This window comes from Cetorhinus maximus, chromosome 6, assembly GCF_964194155.1.
Source record: "Cetorhinus maximus chromosome 6, sCetMax3.hap1.1, whole genome shotgun sequence".
Lineage (NCBI taxonomy): Eukaryota > Metazoa > Chordata > Chondrichthyes > Lamniformes > Cetorhinidae > Cetorhinus > Cetorhinus maximus.
The window spans coordinates 77,569,063-77,585,551 of NC_135884.1; the positions used below are offsets into that span (position 1 = coordinate 77,569,063).

At 41.2% G+C, this 16,489-nt stretch overlaps 1 protein-coding gene across 1 annotated transcript in view; it reads left to right on the forward strand.

Moving 5' to 3' along the window:
* Window positions 1-16,489, forward strand: part of nr2c2 (nuclear receptor subfamily 2, group C, member 2) — a 258,076-nt gene that overhangs the window by 10,932 nt on the left and 230,655 nt on the right. Inside the window, exon 2 of the mRNA XM_078543883.1 lies at window positions 2,692-2,908. The gene's annotated coding sequence lies outside the window, so the exon portion shown is untranslated. The remainder of the gene's footprint in view (window positions 1-2,691; window positions 2,909-16,489) is intronic.

Genomic DNA, 16,489 nt, shown 5'->3' on the forward strand with positions numbered 1-16,489 from the left:
CCCTTCCCCAGAAGCATGTCCTGCAGTAGTTCCTTGACATCCTTGACCCTGGCACCAAGAAGGCACCAAACCATCCTGGAGTCATATTTCCAGCTGCAGAAAGGCCTGTCTAATCCCCTGATTATGAAATCCCCTATCACTATTGCTCTTCCACTTTTCTTCCTCCCCTCCTGTGCAGCTGAGCCACCGGTGGTGCCACAGACTTGGCTCTCCCTTGTGGAACCATCGCGCTCCTCAGTATCCAAAATGGAAGACCAATTAGCAAGGTTCTCTTAGACTGCCTGGCAGTCACCCATTCCCTCTCTGCCTGTATACTCCTAAACTGCAGTGTAAACATGCTATCCACATAGTTCTCATGGATGTATCACAGTGATTCCAGCTGCCGCTCGAGTTCTGAAACCCAGAACTCAAACTGCTGTAGTCAGTGACACTTCTTGAAGATGTGTTTGTCTCGGACACATGGTGTGTACATGACTTCCCACATACCACAGGACGCACATTCCACTTGGCTGAACTGACCTGCTATACCGTAACATTCAAAACTATTTATTACAATTAGAATAAGTAGTTCTATTAGATACATGGATTGGAGAGGTCTGGAGGGTTATGGACTGGGTGCAGGTCAATGGGACTAGCAGAATAATATTTCGGCACAGACTAGAAGGGCCGAATGGCCTGTTTTTCTGTGCTGTAGTGTTCTATGGTTCTAGAATAACTTAGCAGTTACTCAGCTTCCATCGGAATCATAGCCCATATAAAAGTTAGATAGATGGACAGTAATTTATAATATGTATGTATACACTTTAACCCCCAAAACCTGGTGATCCATCCTGCAAAAATCAAGCAATATTTGCTGGTGCTTGATTATTAATACAAAGTGGTGAAATCATGCATAACACTCATGGAGGGCCATTTTCACCCTCCACTGAGGCAGCAACCTAAAGAAGTTTCTTTAATTTGTTGCTGCAGTTGTCAACATTGTTCATTAGAGTTTGGCACCATAGATAATGAAAACCATATTCTGAATTTGGGAGAGTTTACACACCAACTACATATTTGAATCCCTCCATTGAGGTTTTTATTCCTCCCGCCACACTGGAATTATAGTAATCAAAGTTACCAACAACATTGTAGTGGTCTATGACTATGGTGCACTATCCCTCTTGACCCTTCTGCAGCTTCAGCCCAGTCAACCACACACATTTCGCCATAATCACCTTGGTTGGACTGCCTTATCTATCCCAATATAGCCAGATCTTTTCTGGTAATAGCTTTACTTCCTGCACAGGTACCACTGGTGTCTGGCTCCTCTGTGATATTTCACACCTAGCCTCAGGGGCTGTGGGAGAGAAGGACACAATGTGTTCAGATTGCTCCAGGGCCTAGTTCCCATCTCCACCCTCCACTCCCCCATCTCAGTAAAATTCTCAAGTCCTACAACTGCCCCAGAACACATCCCCCACTTCATTTAAACTACCATTGGTGGCGGTACCTTCACTCATCTAGGATCTAAGCTCTGGAATCTCCCCCCAACCTCCCTGAGCCCACACCTCGCCCTTTTCCTTCACCTCTTTGACTGAGCTTTGACCATCCCATCTAATATCTTTCTTTGGTTCAGCATCAAATTTTACATCTTTGGATGGATGTTTTCTAAGAGAAAAAATGTTACATAAATGCAAGTTGTTAGATGCTGTTAGCATTAAGCAGAAAAAGAGGAAGGAGAACGTGACCACTAATTTGGTGTGGACTGTGATAGCAGATGCTTATCATTAATATGTGGATGTGGTCACAGGGAGAAGGAGTGCCTGGAATTAAGGGGAGTGGGTTGGAAGACAATTGTCAGTGTTAATCAGAGCATGGGGGGTGAGGGGGATAGTATCTGTTCTTTACATGGTGGAATGGAGAATGCTAGTGTTAACTGTTCAAAATGTTGAGATAATAAAGATGGTACCACAGAGCTTTACCATGATGTTGGATAGAAGGAGAAAACAAAATACCAAGAAAGACTTGGATCTGCTTCCATTAGAGCAGAAGAGGTGTTAACAATAATGAAGGGCAGAGAGGACAGAAACATACTCTTTCCAATGGTTTAGGGCTCAAGATTAAATGCAAGAGATTTAGGACAGAAAGCAAGAGAAACCTTTATCACAGAGGATGTGTCATGGACTTCCGGAATTAATGTTTAAAACAGAGAGTGCCAATATTTAAGAAGCGGTTAGAAAGGCGGTTGAAGGAAAAGTGAATAAAGGGACATCAGAAGAGTGTAGCTACAATAGATTATGGTTGTTGTTTGTTGAGACCAGAAAATAGAACATTTACAAAGAGTCTTCCACAATCTCAGGATGTCCCAAAGCATTTGGACAAATTGTCGTCATTGTTGCAATGTCGGAAATACAGAAGTCAATTTACACACAGGAGGCTCCCACTGACAGTCATTAAGTAAATTACCAGATATCCACTTTTAGTGGTGTTGGGTTAGGAAAAATGTTTGCCAGAATTATGGGGTAGGCTGTCCTGCTCCTCCTTGAATAGTACCCTGGCGTTTTTCACATCCACCTGAGAGAGCTGTGCGAAGAGATTAAATGGGTGTTTGCTGTCCATTGTAGAGTAGAATGCAACATGGGCTGAAGAAGAAATGATTTGATGAGCAATTGGCTTTTCCTCATTTTTGCTTTCTTCTATTTGTTTCAGTGCTGTTGCTGGTTTTTGAAGTCCCTGCTCCCTCTTCAGATCAAGAAACCTTGCAACCCTGTGGAACACTTTCTAAAGAGTGGAATTGGACAAACACGACAGGAACATGCAAACTAAAGAACAGCATTCCTGGATCATCCAGGGGCAATGATAGAAATGCTGATTTCAATGTGGAAGTTGAAGATTGAAAAACTGAGGAGGGCTCCACTTAAGACAGGTAATCGATACCCAACAATTTGGTGCTGTAGTGCGTCCCGTATATTTGTATAGTCTGTCACAAACTTTGGTATAGTGCATCCCATATATTGGCATAGCCAGAAATGCCGAGTAGATGATCAATCTAGGCCTTTTCCTGAGGGCCCCACCATCACAAATACCAGTCTTTTAGAAAATTTGATTCATTCCATCTTGAAACTCTAAAGGCCTTGGATACAGCAAAGACTATTGGACCTGACAACATCCTGGCTGTGGTTCTGAAGAATTGCAAGATTACAGAGTAGTTCTGAATTATCCTAATATAGACTGGGTAGTGTAAGGCGCAGAGAGGGGAAAGAGTTCCTAGAGTGTGTTCAGGAAAATTTTCTACAGCACTATCTATCCAGTCCATTGAGAGGGGAGACACTGCTCGACCTGGAACTTAGGAATGAGGTGGGGTCAAATGGATCAAGTGCAAGTAGAGGAACATTTAGGGGACAGTGATCATTTTATCATAAGGTTTAGGTTTGCTATTGGAAAAGGATAGGGGACAATTCTGAGTAAGAATAATTAACTGGGAGCAAGTCAACTTCAGTGGGGTAAGAATGAATCTAACCAAGATTAATTGGAATTCATGGTTGGCAGGCAAAACTGTGACTGAACAATGGGCTTTAAAGAAGAGATAGCTCGGGTACAGCCAAGGTATATTCCCACAAAGGAGAAAGGTAGGGCAAACAAATGTAGGACTCCCTGGATGATGAAAGAGGTAGAGATTAAGATGAAGAAAAAGTGTACGTATGACAAATGTCAGAAGAAGGAGTTCAGAAGAATGAGGGGGGATCTCATAGAAGCCTATAAAATTCTAACAGAACTAGACAGGGTAGATGCAGGAAGGATGTTCCTGATGGTGGGGGAGTCCAGAACCACGAGTCACAGTCTGAGGATACAGGGTAGACCATTTAGGACTGAGATGAGGAGAAATTTCTTCACCCAGAGAGCGGTGAGCCTGTGGAATTCGCTACCACAGAAAGTAGTTGAGGCCAAATCATTGTATGTTTTCAAGAAGGAGTTAGATAAAGCACTTGGGGTGAAAGGGATCAAAGGATATGGGGAGAAAGCGGGAGCAGGCTATTGAGTTGGATGATCAGCCATGATCAAAATGAATGGTGGAGCAGGCTCGAAGGGCGGAATGGCCTACTCCTGCTCCTAATTTCTATGTTTCTATGTCAGGATAACAAAACCAAGAACCAGGCTGAACATGGAAGGTTTAGAGGAGAAGTGACAAAGCAAGTAAGAGAAGCAGAGCAGGAGTATGAGAAGAGACTGGCAGCTAACATAAAAGGGAATTCAAAAGTCTTCTATAGAAATATAAATAGTAAAAAGGTGGTAAAGGAGGAGTGGGGCTGATTAGGAACCCAAAAGCAGATTTTTGTATGGAGGCAGGGGGCATGGCTGAGGTATTAAATGAATATTTTGCACCTGTCTTCACCAAGGAAGATGTTGCTGTGCAGGTCATGGCGAAAGCTGGGGTAATCCAGATACTTGACAGCTTTAAATTTGATAAGGAGGAGGTATGGGATAGGCTGTCTGCATTTGAGCTGATAAGGCATCAGGAGCTGATACTACTGAAGGAAGTGAGAGTGGAAATTGCTGAGGCACTGACACTGATGTTCCAGGTCTCCCTTAGACTCAGGGGTGGTGCTAGAGGACTGGAGAGTTGCAAATATTACACCCTTGTTTCAAGGTGTAAAGATAAACCCAGCAACTACAGGCCAGTCAGTTTAATCTAGGTGGTGGGGAAGCTTCTAGAAATGATAATTTAGTACAAAATTCATAGTCACTTGGTGAATGTGGGTTAATTAAGGAAAGCCCTCAGGATTTGTTAAGGGAAAATCATGCTTAACTAATTTGCTGGAGTTTTTTGATGAGGCAGCAGAGAGGGTTGATGAGGGTAATGCTGCTGATGTGGACATAGACTGGGTGGAATGGGCAGACATGTGGCAGATGGAATTTAATGCAGAGAAGTATGAGGTGATTTATTTTGTTAGGAAGAATATGGACAGATAAATTTATAAGATATATGATATAACTCTAAAGGGTGAACAGGAGCAGAGGGACCTGGGTATATATGTGCATAAGTCCTTGAACGTGGCTGGACAGATTGAGAGAGTGTTTAATAAAGCTTGCAGTATCCTAGGCTTTATTAATAAAGGCACAGAGTACAAAAGCAAGGAGCTTTTGTTCAACTTATATAAAATACTGGTTCAGTCTCAACTGGCGTATTGGCCCAGAATCCGATCTTCGGGGGTGGCTGTACCAGGAGATACACCTGAAAATGTGTTGGGAAACCCTAAGAAGTCCCCATGCAAGGACTACACGGGAATTGCCCAGGATGTTCAAAGCTCTTATGTACAATTACCCTGCACTGAGAATCATCCAATATTTCGATTTAAATCGGAAACTTTGGATGGTTTCAACTCTCTTAGTAGAATATTTACCCAGGTAAAGTTAGAAGGATTAAATATAGTTCTAACTGCTGGGTAACTATGGTGCTGATCTCCTCACCCACATACCCACCACCCCCCCCCAACCTGACTAGCCCTCAACCCCCAAATACCCCTGCCACCCCCACCCCCCCGACCAACCTCCCAATCCCCTGACAACCCTCCCAGCCCTCTGATAACCCTCCACCTACACCCTTATCACCCCTGGCTACCTTCCTCACCCCACCCCAACTACCGTCCCCACCCCAGCCCCCCTGACAAAACCCTGAATGTCCCCACCTCCATCTACCCCCACCCCCATCCTATCCGTCGACCACCCCATCCTATCTATTTACCTTACACACTTACCTTGTCCCTGGCTTCTCAAAGTCGCTAGGACCTTTAAACTTACCTGCTTTATGGCAGCTAGTGCCATAAAAAGGGACCATGGCTTCACTTCACCCTGATGCTGCTTCCCTGTACTGGAAGGCCTCGGAATCCAGGTACGGTGCACATTCCTCACCAGGCCCAGGTCGGAAGAACAGGACAGAAATGTGCAGCTCCCGACCTGAGAAGTAAAAAGGAGCGGAGTGGCAATCCAACTGTAATTGCCACTCCTCGCAGGTTCTGGCCCATTGTGTCCCGTTCTGGGTGCTACACTTAAGGGTAGATATGAAAGCATTGGAGAAAAGATTCATGGAAATGGTCCCAGGAATGAGGAACTTCAGTTACTGAGTTAGATTAGGGAGGTTGGGACTGTTTTCCTTGGAGAACAGAAGGTTATGGGGAGATTTAATAGAGATATACAAATTCATGAGGAGTCTGGACAGAGTAGATAGGAAAAGCTGTTCCCATTGGTGGAAGAATTGAGAACAAGTGGCCACAGAATTAAGATAATTGGAAAAAGAAACAGGAAATATGAGGAAAAACTATTTCACGCAGTGAGTGGTTGGTATCTGGAATACAGTGCCTGAGAATCTGGTGGAGGCAGATTCAATCAAAGCACTAAAGAGGGAATTGGATTATTATCTGAAAAGGAAGAATGTGCAGGGCTGTGGGGAGATGGCCGGGGTAAGTTGCTCCTCCTTTGGAGAGCCAGTACAGACATGAATATCCTCCTTCTGTGCTGTAACCATTCTGTGATTCTGTGACTTGTGAACCACTAGCTAAGCTTTTCCGATGGATTTACAACAGTGGTATCTACCTGACAATGTAGAAAATTGCTCAGGCATGTCCTGTCCACACAAAAACGGGACAAATCCAATCTGGCTGGTTACCGCCCATCTCTCCACTCTCAATCAGTAAAGTGATGGAAGGCGTCATTGACAGTGCTTATCAAACAGAGGGAAACTTGTTCAGCAATAACCTGCTTTATCGATGCTCGGGTTGTCTTCCAAGGGCACTCGGCTGCAGACCTCATTACAGCTTTGGTCCAAGCGTAAACTAAACAGCTGAACTTCAGAGGTGAGGTGAGAGTGACTGCCCTTGATGACAAGGCAACATTTGACCGAGTGTGGCATCAAGGAGTCCTAGCAAAATTGGAGTCAATGGGAATCAGGGGGGATGTATCCACTGGAGTCATACCTAACAGAAAGGAAGATGGTTGTGGTTGTTGGAGGCTAATTATCTCAGCTGCAGAACATTACTACAGGAGTTCCTCAGCATTATGTTCGATGTATAATCTTGATGGCCAGTTTGTGAGAGAAGAAGGAGGACCAGTCTTTACGTAGAACAGATTTATTCACAGAGTGAAGGGGTTTATACTTCCCCACACAACCCACATCCTGTGTCTGTAAATTTCTCTTTATAAATGCTCAAGTAATCCTCCAATCAATGCCCGTTACCTGCATATACTTAATCTCAATTAACACAATTGACTGATTCCCTTCATTTTTTTAAAAAAAAATTAACAATTAATATATGTGCAAACAATATTTCAAAACAAATCAAAGAAGAAAGAAACTTACTTTCTATTTTACATTATGAGACACTCCTCTTCTAGAACTGTTATGAGACAGCCTTTAGGTAAAACTGAGTTATTTAAAAATCCCAGAGGGAAACTTTAAACAACTGTCATATCCTATATTTTTAAGTGGTATGTTTGAGATGCAACTCTAAATTCAGGAAGCAGACCACCAGTTCTCGAGAGGTTTTATATTAAACTAAATGAAACATTTTATTAATTTGCATAAGTTAAATATATACATGGCTTCAAATTACTACCATCATAACTTTTAACAAATCCCCAAATTAATCTCCACTAAGGCAACAGAAACCCATAGACTTAACCAGACACCAGGCAAAACATTTTTACCGTACAAATTCAAAATGAGGTTTCTTTCACATTGTTTCCTGTGGAGACAATCGTAGGCTGACAGCTACTTTGATCTTACATTTCCTCTATCTTGCACACACCAAACTGCTATCCTTATACCTAGCACAGCACATTGAATGTAAATTCTCATTGTATCACTAGCCTCTTTGAGCTCCACCTTTTCTAATAATAAAACCCCTTTCATAGTACCAATTTTATTAATCATATAAACATATTGCTTGGTCTCTGCTAGCTAGGTGCCAGATTTCACCCGACTTCTTGAATGCTCTATTCAAAAAATGCAAATGCACTCTACCTCTCTTACATCTCAAAACTAGTACACATCAAAGCACCCAGACTAGCTGTCTTTAATCCAATTAAGACACACCCACAGACTAAACCTTTATTTTAAAAGAAAAATATTTTCCAATAATATTATATAGCTTAATAGCTTCATGATCCCCTATGGAAAAATGAACCGTCATAATTCTAAAAGATAGCTTCATTTTAATAACCCATCTCACACTATCTCCTATACTTATTACACTTTTACATTACCAGATGCATGTGTATGTGTGTGTTTATATATATATATATATATGTATGTGTGTATATATGTATGTATGTGTGTATGTATGTATATAATAAATATGTATGTACACAAGTCCTTGGTGTCAATAGAAATCACTCCAGTTCAGTGTCTAGGTTTTTAAAAAAAATATCCCATTTTCCTTTAAGCTTCAAGCTCTTGATAACGCATCTGTGAACAGATTTTCTCTTCCAGCAATATGTATAATCTGTAGATTAAATGGTTGTAATAATAGACTCCATCTGAAAAGCACTACACTTTTGTCTCGAAATTTGTCTAAAAACTTAAAAAGATTATGGCCTGTATAAGCAATTGTTTCTGATGAATTGTTTAGAACATAAATTTCAAAATGCTGCAATGCTAACACCAAACCCAAAGTCTCTTTTTCGACAGTTGAATATCTTCTCTGTTGTGCATTCAACTTCCGTGAAAAATACCCTATCAGTTTTTCAATTCCAGTGTCATCTTCTTGTAACAGTACAGCCCCAATGCCTATATCGTTTGTGTCAATGGCCAATTTAAATTGCTTGGCATAATTGGGTACTGCCAAAACTGGTGTCACAGTTATTACAGTTTTCAAACTATCGAATGACTTATGACACTCCATTCTCCATTGAAACTTCTTGTTCTTTTTTAATAGTTCAGTCAGTGGAGCAACCACTTGGCTAAAATTTGGTACAAATTTCCACTAACAAATTTGTACTAACCCACTCATGCCCAGAAATCTCACAATTTCTCGTTTAGTTGTAGGCACTGGGAAATCCATGATAGCCTTGACTTTCGCACCTCTCAGAGCCACCTTAGCATGTCCAATGGTATGGCCTAGATACGTAACTTGTGCTTTTGCAAATTCGCTTTTAGCCAAGTTCATCAGCAAATTAGCTTCTTGCAGTAGAGTAAATAATTCTTTCAGCTGCTGTAAATGCTCCTCCCACATCTGACTGAAAATGATTAGATCATCAATATAAACCGCACAATTACTCAGACCTGTAATCACTTTGTTTGTCAGTCTTTGAAATGTCACAGGTGCATCCTTCATTCCAAATGGCATGACTTTAAACTGATGTAGTCCGCTTTGCTCTCTCTGACAATACCTGCCAATAACCTTTTTACGCAAGTCAGTCTTTGTGATAAATTTCAATTGTCCCACTTTCTCAATGTAATCATCCAACCGTGGTATGGGATATGAATCCACATTAGTCACCACATTCATCTTTCGATAGTCCACACGTATCCTTTGTGTTCCATCCGGTTTTGGTACCAGTGTAATAGGTGAACTCTAGTTACTGCAACTAGACTCAATGATATCATTTTAAAGCATGAAATCAATTTCTTTTTGTACTTGTGATAACTTTGCCAGATTTAATCTATAAGGTTGTTGCCTTATTGAAGATGACATTTCTGTACATACATCATGTGTAGCTAAATGTGTCTTTCACAACTTACTCCCACAAATAGGTTTGTGTGACTGCAATAGCTTTTCCAAATCACTTTTACACTTGCTTGGAAGGTAACTCAATATTTCATTGAAATTTTCAAGTACCCTCTCATTATCCAATTTGATTAGGTGAAAATCAATTTGAGTCCTGCACTTCTATTTCTTTCCCATCACCCACTATCACTAATGTCTCTTTTTGTTCTTCCCTGTCAAATAACTTTTTAAGCATATTTACATGACACATCCTCTGCTTCTTTCTTCTATCTTCTATTAAATAATTTACTTCACTCAATTTCTTGTCAATCCTGTAAGGCCCACTAAATCTTGCATTTAATGAATCACCTAGAACTGGTAACAAAACTAGTACTTTCTCTCCAGAAACAAAATTGCGAGTTTTGGCTTTCTTATCTGCCTTCATTTTCATCGCTTGCTCTGTCTTTAAATGTTCCCTAGCCAATTTACATGCTCTGTTCAGTCTCTCCCTGAAATTTGATACGTAATCCAGGAGAGTAGTTTCTGAATTTTGACCCATCAATTTCTCCTGGATCAATTTCAGTGGTCCCCTTACCTCATGACCATAAACTAGTTCAAAAGGGCTAAAACCAGTTGATGCATTAGGAGCATCTCTAATAGCACACAAAAATGGAATTCCTGTATCCCAGTCCTGTGCATGATACTGACAGTATGCTCTTATCATAGTTTTTAAAGTTTGATGACATCTTTCCAAAGCTCCTTGTGACTCTGGATGATAAGCCGTTGACTTAAACTGTTTTATCCCCAAACTGTTCATTACTTCCTTAAACAGATGTGACATGAAATTTGACCCCTGATCTGATTGTATTTCTTTAAGTAAACCATATCTTGTTAAAAAAAATTTAACTAACTCCTCCACAATCTCCTTAGTTGTAATATTTCTTAAAGGTATCGCTTCAGGAAACGCATCCATTATTGTCAACAAATACTGATTTCCACTTTTAGTCTTAGGGAGGGGTCCTACACAATCAATCATGATCCTGGGAAAAGGTCCTGGGAAACTGTGAAAATCCTGGCTCTCCTCTCGCTCTTTCAAACTGTGAAAATCCCGGCTCCCCTCTCGCTCTTTCAAGCTGTAAAAGTCCCGGCTCTCCTCTCGCTGCTTTAAACTATTAAAATCCTGGCTGTCCTCTCGCTGCTTTAAACTATGAAAATCCCGGCTCTCCTCTCGCTGTTTTAAACTGTGAAAATCCCAGCTTTCCTCTCGCTGTTTTAAACTGTGAAAATCCTGGCTCTCCTCTTGCTGTTTTAAGCTGTGAAAATCCTGGCTCTCCTCTCACTGTTTTAAGCTATAAAAATCCAGCCCTCCTTGCTGTTTTAAATGCTTCACCACCTTCTCAAGGGTAGGAAGGACGTGATTGCACTGGAGGGGGTGCAGAGGAGATTCACCAGGATGTTGCCTGGGATGAAACATTTAAGTTATGAAGAGAGGTTGGATAGACTTGGGTTGTTTTCGTTGGAGCAGAGAAGACTGAGGGGCGACCTGATCGAGGTGTACAAGATTATGAGAGGCATGGACAGGATGGATAGGGAGCAGCTGTTCCCCTTAGTTGAAAGGTCAGTCACAAGGGGACATAAATTCAAGGTGAGGGACAGGAGGATTAGGGGAGATATGAGGAAAAAAATTTTATCCAGAGGGTGGTGACGGTCTGGAATGCACTGCCTGGGAGGGTGGTGGAGGAGGGTTGCCTCACATCCTTTAAAAAGTACCTGGATGAGCACTTGGCACGTCATAACATTCAAGGCTATGGGCCAAGTGCTGGTAAATGGGATTAGGTAGGTAGGTCAAGTGTTTCTCACGTGCCGGTGCAGACTTGATGGGCCAAAGGGCCTCTTCTGCATTCTGTGATTAGGGATGGGCAATAAATGCTAGCCTGGCTAGCAACACCCGCATCCCATGAATGAATAAAAAAAGAGAATGGCAGTCAACATAAAAGGGAAACCAAAAATCTTCCACCAGCATTCAAATGGTAAGCAACTAGTAAGAGGTGAAGTAGATCCTTTGGGACAAAGAGGTGATTTTTGCTTCGAGGCACAGGGCAAGGTTAGAATACCTAATGATTTCATTGTATCAGTATTTACTGAGGAAGAGGAATCTGACAAAATATTGGTAGAAGCGGAGATAGTGGAGGCAATGGGTAGTATGAAAACTGAAGGGAGGAGATATTAGAAAGACTGTCTAGCTTAGGGGAGATTCGTCACCTGGTCTGGATGGCTTGCATCCCAGGTTTGTAAGGGAAATGAGGGTGGAGATAATGGAAGTGTTTGCCATAATCTTTCAATCTTTCCTAGAAACAGCGGAGATGCCAGAGGATTGGAGAGTGGCAATGTGGCCCCCTTATTCAAAAAAGGGTGTAAGGACAGTCCTAGTAACTACAGGCGAGTTAGTTTAACATCAGTGGTGGGTAAGGTTTTAGAAACAATTATCAGGGAAAAGTTCAGCAGGCACTTGGAGAAGTTTGAGTTAATTAAGGAGAGCCAGTATGGATTTGTAAAAGACAGATCGTGCTTGACTAGTCCAATTGAATTTTTTGATGAAGTAACAAAAGGTTAATAAAGGGAATGCAGTGGATGTTTCAATTTTACGAAAGCATTTGACAAAGTATCACATAAAAGGCTGGTTACCAAAATTGAGGCTCATAGAATAGAAAGGTCAGTCTCCAATTGGATTAAAAAATTGGCTTAAGGATAGAAAGTCATGGAAGATAGTTGTTTCTCGGACTGGAGGGTGGTAGACAGTGGTGTCCCCCAAGGGCCGGTGCTGGGACCACTGCTTTTTTTGCTACATATAAATGACTTGGATATTAGAATACGGGTAAAATTTCAAAATTTGGTGATGATCCCAAACTTGGAGGAGTGGCAAACAGTAAGGATGATACAAATTGCATACAACAGGATATAGGCTAGCAGTACAGACAAGTGGCAGATGGAATTTAATACAGTTCTGTTGAAGAGTCATACGGACTCGAAACGTTAACTGTGTTCCTCTCCGCCGATGCTGCCAGACCTGCTGATTTTTTCCAGGTATTTTTATTTTTGTTTTGAATTTAATACAGAGATGTGTGAGGTGATACATTTTAGCAGAAGGGATTGGGAGAAGCAGTATAGACTAAATAGTACAATTCTAAAGAGTGTGCAGGGACACAGGGACTTGAGGCTTCATGTGCATTGATACTTGAAGGTGGCAGGACATATTGAGAGAGTGGTTAGCAAAGCATGTGGGACCTTGGGCTTCATAAATAAGAGGCATTGAATACAAAAGCAGGGAAGTTATGCTAAACCTTTAGTGAGGCCTCAACTACCAGTTCTCATCATCACACTTTTTAGGAAGGATGTGAGGCTCCTTGAGAGGGTGCAGAGGAGATTTACCAGACTGTTTTCAGCGATGGGAGGTTTCAGTTACAAGGTTAGGTTGGAAACTTTGCTCCACTACCTTATTTAGACTCATATTTCCTAATTGGTATATGGCCTCCTTATCCTGCTTTCAAAGTGAATTACCTCACACTAAAGCATATTAAAATTAATTTACCTTTACATGCCCATTCTTTAAGTTTGTTACCATCTTCTATTTTGTTGGTCATACTACTCAGCATTAACTATATCTCATAATTTGGTGTCATCTGCAGATAGAACCATAGAACACTACAGCACAGAAAACGGGCCATTCGGCCCTTCTAGTCTGTGCCGAAATATTATTCCGCTAGTCCCATTGACCTGCACCTAGTCCATAACCCTCCAGACCTCTCATCCATGTATCTATCTAAGTTATTCTTAAAACGTAAGAGTGAGCCCGCATTTACCACGTCAGATGGTAGCTCGCACACTCTCACCATTCTCTGAGTGAAGAAGTTCCCTCTAATGTTCCCCCTAAACCTTTCCCCTTTCACCCTAAAGCCATGTCCTCTCGTGTTTATTTCTCCTAATCTAAGTGGAAAGAGCCTACTCACATTTACTCTGTCTATATCCCTCACAATTTTGAAAACTTCTATCAAATCTCCCCTCATTCTTCTACACTCCAAGGAATAAAGTCCTAACCTGTTTAATCTTTCCCTGTAACTCAACTCCTTAAGACCCGGCAACATCCTAGTAAATCTTCTCTGCACTCTCTCAATCTTACTGATATCCTTCCTGTAGTTAGGCGACCAGAACTGCACACAATACTCCAAAGTTGGCCTCACCAATGTCTTATACAACCTCACCATAACATCCCAACTTCTATGCTCAATACTTTGATTTATGAAGGCCAGTATGCCAAAAGCTTTCTTTACAACCTTGTCTACCTGTGACGCCACTTTCCGGGAATTATGTATCTGAACTCCCAGATCCCTTTGTTCCTCCGCACTCCTCAGTGCCCTACCATTTACTGTGTATGTCCTACCTTGGTTTGACTTTCCACACTTTTCCGCATTAAATTCCATCTGCCATTTTCTGGCCCATTTTTCCAGTTGGTCCAGATCTCTCTGCAAGCTTTGAAAGCCTTCCTCGCTGTCCACAACGCCTCCAATCTTAGTGTCATCAGCAAACTTGCTGATCCAATTCACCACATTATCATCCAAATCATTGATATAGACAACAAACAACAATGGTCCCAGTACAGATCCCTGAGGCACACCACTCGTCACAGACCTCCAGTCTGAGAAGCAATCATCCACTACCATTCTCTGTCTTCTCCCACACAGCCAATTTCGAATCCCGTTTATAACCTCTCCATGGATACCAAGTGTCTGAACCTTCTGAACTAACCTCCCATGTGGGACCTTGTCAAAGGCCTTACTAAATTCCATGTAGCCAATATCCACAGCCTTTCCTTCATCTACTTTCTTGGTAACCTCCTCGAAAAACTCTACAAGGTTCGTTAAACACGACCTACCACGCACAAAGCCATGCTGACTATCCTTAATCAGCCCTTGGCTGTCCAAATAATTATATATCCGATCTCTCAGAACACCTTCCAATAATTTACCTACTACTGACGTCAGGCTCACTGTCCTGTAATTACCTGGTTTACTTTTGGAGCCTTTTTTAAACAACGGGACAACATGAGCTACCCTCCAATCCTCCGGCACCTCACCCGTGGCTAAGGACATTTTAAATATTTCTGCCAGGGCCCCTGCAATTTCTTTATATATTACTTCTGATTCCTGAGTCTAAACCATTTACGTAAAATGGTGAATAAAGGTGGTTCCAGCACCAATCCCTGCGGAACACTATGTTCTACCTTCTGCCAGTCTGAGTAAATAGCTTTCTATTTTTAGCTTGTTTGGGACCCATTCTGCCATCTGTCCCTTGACTCCACAAACTGTGACTGTAGCCATGAGTCTACAAGGTGGTACCTTTTGAACACCCAAATATATTGCATGTACTAAGTTGTCCTTATCTACACTTTCTACTGCTTATTCAAATATGGTTGATCAACCTTCCCTTTTTGAAATCTATGCTGACTATTGTTTATTCTATTTTCATTTTTTAGATGCTTTTCTCTTGTATCTTTGAGGGATTTGAATACATTCCTACCATTCATTTTAAGCCAACTTTTGTATAATTCCCTGGATTTGTTCTTTCGGCCTCTTTGAATACAGGAATTAGCTATCTGCCAGTTTTCTTACACTAATCACTTATGTATAAATAAAAATTCAATAAATATATAAAATCATGCCGCTTCTATCTCCCCCTTAGTTTCTTCGAGTATGTACAGATCCAATTCTTCTGGACCAACTAAACAGCATTAAGTATAACAAACACCTAAAGAAAACAAAGGCTGCTGTTAGATTAGCTAAGGGGCTAATGGAACAGAAGATCATAATCAATTGCGGAGGTAATGGGAAAACCTTTTCAGTTATGTGAACAGTCAGGGAATTGTCAAGGATTGTGTTGGGCTGTTGAAAGATGTTCAAAGAAAGGTTATAAAGGAATCACTAGGTTTGGCAGAATTTTTAAACGAGTTTTGCATTGCTCTTTATTCTTCAAAATTATGTTTGAATATTAGAATTGAATGATTTTACTATTACACCTAGCAATATTAAATTAGATTAACAGATATTTCAGAAAGAATAACTTGAAAATAGATAGAGTAGCTGAATCGGATGTTATCCAAATGAGGATCCACGGGGAGGTGGGTCATATGTTATGTGAATCCCTAGCTTATACTTTTAATAGCTCACTGAACTCAGAGAAGGTTCTCGTAGACTGGAAGGAGGTTAATGTAGTTCCCATCTTTAAAAAAAAAAGGTGACCAGAAGGCCCACATAACTATAGACCCATTAGTTCGGTAATAGGAAAGATGCTTGAGGAAATCATTAATGATTAATGATTCAGGAATCAAAATATTTTGAGGGCTGTTCTTGAGCTTTTCTCAAAGGCTACCTCTTTATTATTGGGGGCGACATCTTGGTTTTCAGGGACTCCTTTTTCATTCTCACTAACTGGGATCTTAGTATATGCAAAATGGCTGCATGCTTGTCTTTAACACAGTCACTCCACCTCAAGTAATTCACAGTAAATGCAACTCTTTGAGATATTATAACAAATAAATGCAATCTTATGAAATAAAACTGTTAGACCATAAGATGTAGGAGCAGAAGTAGACTGTTCGGCCCGTTGAATCTGCTCCGCCATTCAATGCGATCATGGCTAATCTGATTAATCCTCAGCTCCACTTTCCTGCCTTTTCCCCTTAACCCTTGATTCCCTTACTGATTAAAAATCTGTCTATCTCAGCCTTGAATATGCTTAATGATCCAGCCTCT